An 8875-nucleotide genomic window follows, 5' to 3' on the forward strand; every position below is an offset into this window, starting at 1 on the left:
CATGTCTTGTATTCATCAGCTTTTTCTAAAGTCAGTTTGAACATCTGATGTCTCTTTTTCAATGTAGGGCTCTAATCTGCCTTGGATGATCCTAAGGACATAGAAAGTGTCCCTAGATTATTTTGTATCAAGAAAGTGTACATAGGGGGAGTTTAGAACTAGAAGATTCTGGACAAAATAGGTGACAGCATTGATTTGCTAACAGAAACTTCTGTTGCCCAGAGATTTCAAGTGATATAAAACTGACTGAAAACTAAATTTGCTGTGATAAAAAAAGATATCAGAGCACAATCAAAATATTAGAGTCAATAAATACAGTGGATGTAAGAACAGTAGACTGCCAAATTAATACAGATTTCTAATGATATGCTTAATCCAAAGAGATTAGCAGAGTCTTTGAATCAAAAGACCCACTTTGTGTCCCCGAATCCTCTTAGCTCCTTTTCGACCATAGGTTCTACTTTGATTCCTAGGATTATGCATTTTTTAAATGCATTTTGGATCATGGCTTGTCCACACTTCCAATGAAGGCTGCATAGCGAGGTTCTCATGAAGATGCAAAGGTTGCCATTTCATTGCTCTGTTTTCAGGAATTCTTGTGTGTTCCTCCTGTTCTTGAGCCTCTAGCAAGCAGACTACATGTTGCAGCTAGGAACCTGAGGTCTAATTGCGAAATAATTGAGTTTAACTCTTTGATATGTCACTCTGCATCCACCCAAGTCCATTGTAGTGGGGAAGGAATATTGAACCCCATGTGGCCAAATCAGAAAATGCTGTGGAAATTATGACACGGATGCATATGGCCTTAGAAATCAAGCCAAATGTAACCAAGATAAATGTTTTGACTTCATGTACATTGTGTGATTTGTCGTCTCTCCAGGATGTATAATAATGCGGATAGACAAGTGGAAAAAATTCTAGTATTTTTTTAAACCATGGTCATCCTCAACCAGACAGCAATCTTTATCTTCTGGTCCAGGTCTTATTTGTAATTAAATAAGGGGATCACAAAACTTAAGAGCATTGAGGATGGAGAAACTGCAAAAATGGGTAAACGGTACAATGGTGTAAGGATGATATTTTATTTTTATTTGAGAATTTTAGACTTTACTTTCAAATTTGAACATATTACTGCACTGATTGGTAGGATTGTTGTAAATTGCTCTTTTTGCTGCATCCTCGTTTTATTTATTATTAGATTTTTATGCCGCTTTTATTACTTTATAAGTAGCTCAAGGTGGCAGACGTACCTCATATTTCTTCCTCATTTTCCCCCACAACAATCCTGTGAAGTGGGTTGGGCTGAGAGAGAGTAGTGACTGCCTCAAAATCACCCAGCCAGCTTTGCAACTCAGTCGGGAGGCTAAGAAGAAACCTACCCCAATCACGTGAGAAAGTGGCAAGTGGCGAGAAAGTGGAATTATTTGGAAGTACTTTAATTTAAATAGGCGCCTAACGCTATTTTTATTGTTAACAGACGTCTCGAAGTGGATTACAATAACATCGGCATAGATACCAAGTGCGTAACATTCCCCCTGAAAGATCATTGAAAAAAAAATGTCATCGAAGTAAGGGAAAGAAAGGACAGCGACACCTTTCATCGCAAAGCAAGGCAATGAAAAGGGAATTCTAACCTTTGTCATTGGGTGGAACGCAAAAATTAAGAGGCGCAGCCAATCGCTGATGAGAGGGGCGGAGAATAGTAGCAAAAAGGAAAAGGGTTAAGATCCGAAACAGTAACCCACCTTGCGTCTTTAATTCTCCGCGTCGGTTAGCGACTACTCTCCCCGCCTCTTATCATCGTTTTTCCTTTTCCCTTAAGATCCGAAACAGTAACCCACCTTGCGTCTTTAATTGAGGCGCAGCCAATCGCTGATGAGAGGGGCGGAGAATAGTAGCAAAAAGGAAAAGGGAATTCTAAGCTTTGTCATTGGGTGGAACGCGAAAATTAAGAGGAGCAGCCAATCGCTAGTGCGAAGGGGCGGAGAATAGTAGAAGACGAGCCTTTTTTCTCCATCAGGAAATGACAGACGATGGGGAGGAACCAGCGGAGGAAGCCTTCCAGTCACGTGATTCTAAGGCAAGGGCGGGATTCATTTGAGCGACTTCGCTTTATATGCGAACCTGCGAGCGAGGCGAGGAAGTGAGGCTCTCGACTCGGCTGGGAGGAAACCAGGATTCTTAGCGAAGCTGTCACGGAGAGGGGCAGGTGATTTCGGAGGCACAATGTCACGCGTTGCTATGAAGCTGAAGGAGACGTGGGTGCTTGGAGTTGGGAGGCGTTCATAGGTGGGAAAGCACTCCGGTGCGTGCAACTGGGTGGGCATTTTTAAGTAGAGCCCATTTAGAGTTTGGGTGGCTAAAAATAAATAAAGAAATTAGTATTACCTTCTACTGGTAAAATAAGTCAATTAAACGCTGCTCCATATAGTTTTAATGCTCTTACTGTAGTCATGAGCTCGCATGAGGCTTCTATGATGCATAGATATATTACACACACACACACCACACGCGTACGCCGAAATGCACGTGCAAATAGGAACTTTGTATTTTGATCAGAATGCTCTCCCCGTTCTGTACTGACTCACATGACGCTTGGTTTATCATGACCGACCTATCCAGTCTTGTATAGTCTTTTTTGTAATGGTTGGATTACTGTTGCACTCACTAGAGCAGGGGTAGGCAACCTTGGTTCTTTTATGACTGGTGGGATTCAACTCCCAGAATTCCTGAGCCAGCCAGGAATTCTGGGAGTTGAAGTCCATGAGTCATAAAAGAGCCAAGGTTGCCTACCCCTGCACTAGAGGTACCAGAGTGGTCTGAAGGAATCTGGACGATCGCTAGATCGCAGCAAAACAGTGGCTCAAAATGGAAGGGCCTCTCTGTTGCCCTCTACTGGTCGTTTGGACTTTTGCAAGACAGATCAGGTTAACCGTAGGATCCTGTCTCAAGATGGATGAAATCTGTTTCTTGTATCTGAACTTCCTGCATCATATGAAATATAATATAAAGTTTGGCATCTACTGAGAAGATCGTTAAAGTTTTTTTAAAAAAATAAAAGGGGGAAAGGAGGAAAGGATAAGGGAAAGTAGTGGCCAGAGAGAGAAAGAATGTGAAGGTAGGGTAGGCCAGTATCCACTAAGTAGTTTTCTTTTAACACCACTGTTTTAGGGCTCCTTTTCTTTATGCATCTTTTAATGCTTCTTTTTAAAGTACTATTCAAATGTTTCTAAATTTCTAAAATAAGGATTACTGAAATGAATGAAATAATTATGAACCTTCTAAAAATCTCTTTATGCCTCTTAGTTGATCTCTTATATTCTTATTTTCCAAGAAGACCAGTTCTTTTAAAGACAATAATTCAATGTTTTATTATGTTTTTTGCCTTCCAGGTAAATTGCGGTTAATTCACATGTCATCCGAAAGTGTGATAGTTACCGTTCGTCTTGTTCGCTCTTTTGAGCATCGTAATTTCAGACCAGTTGTGTACCATAATGTTAACCTGGACCAGACTGTAAAAGAATTTATTACATTTGTGAAGAAGGGTAAGAAGCTATGAGGGTTGACTTTGTTGGTCAGTGTACTGAAAGATTAATTGGCAGAACAGGTGGGGGAAAAGGGAAAAGGCAGTTTGCTGATATTTCTCTGGCAGAAGAATTGGAGCATGTACTTTTTTGTATGTAAAATGCATTTTTAGGCAAGCTGGGGAAACAAAATCCCCAGAAACACAGTGCTGCAGTCAGCCAGCCAGGACTTCAGTCATGTGTTGGTTGGGCCAGTTGTCTGATTTGATTATATATTATCTCCCTTGTTCCTACAGTGTTTCTGTTGGACCATGATTTGGAAAAGTCAAACTCAGTAAAGTTTGATTTCTCTCAGAATATATGCTTTCTCAGGGATAATCAATTTACAAGGCAAGTTTTTTACAGTATCACATGTTAAGATATTAGGAGAGCCAGTTTAATTAAGACACCAGACTAGAAACAGGGAGATTGTGAGTTCTAGTCCTCCCTTAGACACGAAGCCAACTGACTTTGGGCCACTCGCTCTTTCTCAGCCCTAGTAAAAGGCAGTGGCAAACCACTTCTAGAAAACTTTGCCAAGAAAAATGCAGGCAGGCAGTCCAGGCAGTTGCCAGGAGTCAACATTGACTCAAAGGCTCAAAACAAACAAACACACACACAAAAAAACAAGTCGTGGCAGATTTTGAATTATAAAATTTCAGTCTCTAATCTAACATAATTGTTACATCCATTTTGTGGGTTCACTGTGTTTACGGATGGTCCTTGTTTAACAATGCTAACAGTCAAAAAGCAAACAATATCCCAGTCAAGGAACTAACAACTCAGACAAACAAGCTAACAGTAAACAAGAGCCCGATCAAGAAAACACCAAAACTGCCCTCACCCACAGTGAGTTGAAGTCCATGAGTCATAAAAGAGCCGAGGTTGCCTACCCCTGCGACTAGTATATAGAATGAGAGCAAATTCCATTCCTTTCTTGAATTGATGATGCTTTCTAATTGAGTAATGAAAGGTCTGCAAGAAAACAACCAAGCTCAGAGAGCACCAAAGACCCCACAGTGCTAATTGGAACCAAAAACTCCACTGTTAAATGACAGGGGCATAAGTTGAAAAATAAAAATAGCAATAGCAATGACAGTCCTGATTGCTGTTGTAAAGGAAGGGTTATGTGGGCCATTCAATGAAAACCTGTGATTTGATTCGCAACCTCCTGCCGACTTCCCCATTGACTTTGCTTGTTGGAAACCGGCAGGAAAGCTCTTCTAAATTGCAACTGCTTGATTCCAAGACACGGTGACATCATCGGTATGAGAGCTGGTCATAGCTACCACTCATCCAGCACTGTTGTAAGTTCAAACAGTCATTGAATGAGTGGTTGTTAATGGAGAACCACCTGTATTGGATGTAAAAGTGAAAAAAAAAAACCTGCCAAATCTAAAAATGGCAAAAAACCTTCCAGGCTGAAGATTCTGTGGAATGTAGTCAGCAGACATCAAGCCTGCCTCGAATATGTCTTTATTACAATATGACGATCCTCATCGGCCTGACTCAGTCCCTGATCTCTACATAGATGCAGCTATCCAGTTTTCTTGACATGGGAGTGTTTTGTCACTGCCTTCATGGGGGGGATGCTTTCTCAGTGTAGCCAATAATTATGGTGGGCTCCCCTCTGAGTATTAGCCAGGTCTGACCCTGTTTAACCTTTTAAGACCAGTAAAAGCTGATTAGGTGCTGCACCTATTGGTCTCTTTTGGAGAAGATCTCATAGCTATGTATTTATACTTCTTTGTAAGTGAGTTTCATTGGATTTGGTGCATTTTGATTGGTATTGAAAAACAGCTTTATTTTCTCCTGGTCTAAGATAGGGGTAGGCAACCTTGGCTCTTTTATGACTCGTGGACTTCAACTCCCAGAATTCTGGCTCAGGAATTCTGGGAGTTGAAATCCACAAGTCATAAAAGAGCCAAGGTTGCCTACCCTTGGTCTAAGATAATGGTCCAGGTGCTTACGTACACTACTAAATGTCAGGGAAAACAATGTTGATTTTCATTTTTGCTCCCCCTCTAGATATCACATCAAGGACAGAACTTTTGCCGCCTTTCAGAAAATATACCTATGGTAATTTCCTTTCCTTATTTTTTAAACAACATTTAAATATTAACACGAGTTCTTCTTTGAAATAAGTAATGAACAATACACGAGATGTTTGAAAGCATGGATGTCAAATTGGCTTGGTTTTCTAATTCACCCAAACTTTCTTTGAAAATGTAACCCATAAAAGTCAGGTGGGGATCAGTGGACTCAGACGTGGTGTACATTTAATTTTATGTCTCAAACACTGATCCAAACTGTAGAAACGTGTATGCTGTGACAGCCCTTGTGCCAGGGAGGCAGGTGATTGAAATCAATTATTTCTGAAGACAACTTCATTTCCTTTTTTCTTTTTTTCTTTTATTCCTTTTAATTTGCCTCTGGTTTTAAAATACTATATCAATGAATAAAGGCTTGCACTCTTATTGACTTAGTAATGTTCATTCTGGTCAATGTTAGCAGTCTTTAATGCATATATTCCTGTGAGTCAAACTATTGAAGGAAGAATTTCCATTTGCTTCCTCTTGAGTGAACATCATAACTGAATTGGCTCTTCCCTGGAGCTGGGTGGTGGTTGCATTAGTGATGTGGCTTTAAAGATTTCCCGATAGGAACCAGCGAAGCCTACACCATCACTGGACAAAGTTTGGTGAGTTATTAATGATGTGGTCTACATTTTCGGTCTTCCCCTATATCAGCGGTTCTCAACCTATGGGTCGCGACCCCATTTGGAGTCGATCGACCATTTCACGGGGGTCGCCAAGCAAGGCTGTCCGCCATTTTTCCCCCCCTTTTTCCGGTGGGTGCCTTACCTCCCTTGAGCTGGGCCAGCTGGTGGTCGGCCTGCTCCGTCTCTGCCGCTTGCCAGCTATGCCTTGGCCGGCGCAGGGGGTGGAACCACGCATGTGCGGCGCTCCTGGGCAGGGAAAGTCCTTGACTTACGACCGGTTGGGTAGTCCTCGACTTACGACCGGTTTAGTCCTCGACTTACGACCAGTTTAGTCCTCGACTTACGACCGGTTGGGGTCACGGCATTAAAAAGGTTGAGAACCACTGCCCTATATGATTGCAGCATTAATCATTTCTATCAATCAAATTTTGTATTTTAATTTTCCTGCCCAGGCATGCTTCGAACAATTTTCTTAACAAACTTTGCAGATTGCATCACTGTATTTGTAAATCAGCCTTGCCTTTCATCTCTTTATTTGTGTTGATGCTTGTGACAATTAAGATCAAGAGAACACGCTACATGTTCTCTAGTATGATACCTGTAGAGGGGACAGAAAGTAGAGGGATATTAGAAATAATGTTGCATGGCAGAAGATCAAGTGTCTGGGTACCCAAGTTATTACAAGATGTGTTATCTATCGGTGAGAACAGTTAAGCAGTGGAACAGCTTGCCGTCAGAAGTTGTAGGCGCTCCATCACTGGAGGTTTTTAAGAAGAGACTGGACAACCACTTCTCTCAAATTGTATAGGGCAGTGATGGCGAACCTTTTAGAGACCGAGTGCCCAAACTGCAACCCAAAACCCACTTATTTATCGCCCGGTGCCAGGTGGGTGTGGCCCACTGGGTGGGCGTGGCTGTGGTGCTCATGGCAGACTGAGTGGGTGTGGCCAAGGTGGGCGTGATAACCTTGATGTTGCTCGTGGGAAGGGACACCTGTGGGGGCCGGGCAGGGTTGGAGGAAATCCAGGGGGTCTCTGGCAGTTGGGGCAGTGGGCAGGAGGCTTATCTGCGGGGTGAGACAAGGCAAGGCGAGGCAGGGCAGGGGAGCCATTGTCGCAGGCAAGGTGAGGCAGGGGCTGGGATGGCTGCTACCTGACACCATCGGCCCCTGCACACAGAGGCCAGTGAGCGCATGGGTACTGGGATGCATCCAGCCACGTGGACCTCGGCGAGTTAGCGGGAAGCTGGTTGAAGAGGGACGGTTGCCATCTCCAGAGCATGGCGCGTGTGCCCACAGAGGGCTCTGAGTGCCACCTCTGGCACGTGTGCCATAGGTTCGCCACCACTGGTATAGAGTCTCCTGCTTGAGCAGGGGATTGGACTAGAAGACCTACAAGGAACCTTTCAGTTCTATTCCGATTGTTCAATTGAAAAATATCAGGCAGTACAATTCCATTGTACCTAGAACTTTTCCTTCTGGAGTTGTCATCTTGGAATTCAACTTCCACATTAGCCTGTTTGTTATTCATTCATTGTGGTATTAATTATCAGAGTTGTCCTTGGGGTATGATTTTTGTAATATGATCCCAAAATGCTTTTTGGACTTGACTTACATGCTGAAATGCCATTCATGACCCACAAGCCTTTGAACTCAGTTTCTTCCAAGCTTCTGCATTTCAATAGCCTAGCAACTAGTTGTGAGGTCAAGAAGGGGCCATTAAGTAGGAGCGGGAAGCAAGGAATAAGAATTATGTGCTGAAAGAATTTACATAGTAAGTAAGGAGCAAATCGGAGCAGAGATAAATAAGATTCAAAGATGAATTTGCTAGACGAAGTAATATTTAAATCAAAACGAATCAGTAAATTAAAAGATAAATTAATGAATTGTAAGAGTTCAATTATGCCAATTTTGCAGGTATGGGATGGTTTGAAACAATTACAAGTTTGCCTATATACCTGTTAACATTCAATTAATGACCATGCCAGCTTTTTCAGTAAATAAATTTGCATGCTATAATGTATTGGAACATGCTGATGTAAAAAGAATGCACTAGCTCAGGGGTAGGCAACCCTGGCTCTTTTATGACTCGTGGACTTCAACTCCCAGAATTCCTGAGCCAGCATGGCTGTCTCAGGAATTCTGAGGGTTGAAGTCCATGAGTCATAAAATTACCAAGGTTGCCTATCCCTGCACTAGCTGGCACATGTTTAAAAATAAATCAAATAATGCACATCCCTTTGGACAAGTAAAAATTATACGCTATACCTAGATGGATTAGGAATGTCTCTTATACAATATTGAACTAATTTTGAGAATATAGTGTTAAAATGTCTAAAAAAAATTTCCCAGGAGAATTACATCACTTGTTTGCAGATTTTTTTTAAAAAAATATATATACTAAACTGACTTAGAATTTGTTTTGTCAAAAATAATAAGAATTAACAATATTGTATAACCAGCCTATTGAGATTAAGAGACAGTAGATGGCAGAGTTCTATAGTAAAGCCCTTGCATAGTACAGAGAATAAAGTTTGAATAGGAATTAGTATGTTTCAAGTTGAATGATCTCTTTATTTGTTTTAATTTGTT

General features: G+C 41.6%; 1 long non-coding RNA gene across 1 annotated transcript; it reads left to right on the forward strand.

The window, feature by feature from the left end:
• Positions 1–2044: 2044 nt before the first annotated feature.
• LOC107296274 lies at positions 2045–5642 on the forward strand. The gene is made up of 3 exons (XR_001549092.1): positions 2045–2209; positions 3393–3545; positions 5592–5642. It is a non-coding gene; the product is annotated as an uncharacterized LOC107296274 (long non-coding RNA).
• The last annotated feature ends 3233 nt before the right edge of the window (positions 5643–8875 follow it).

Source organism: Protobothrops mucrosquamatus, unplaced genomic scaffold (genome assembly GCF_001527695.2).
Source record: "Protobothrops mucrosquamatus isolate PMUCROS unplaced genomic scaffold, P.Mucros_1.0 scaffold_200, whole genome shotgun sequence".
In the NCBI taxonomy this organism is placed as follows: Eukaryota; Metazoa; Chordata; class Lepidosauria; order Squamata; family Viperidae; genus Protobothrops; species Protobothrops mucrosquamatus.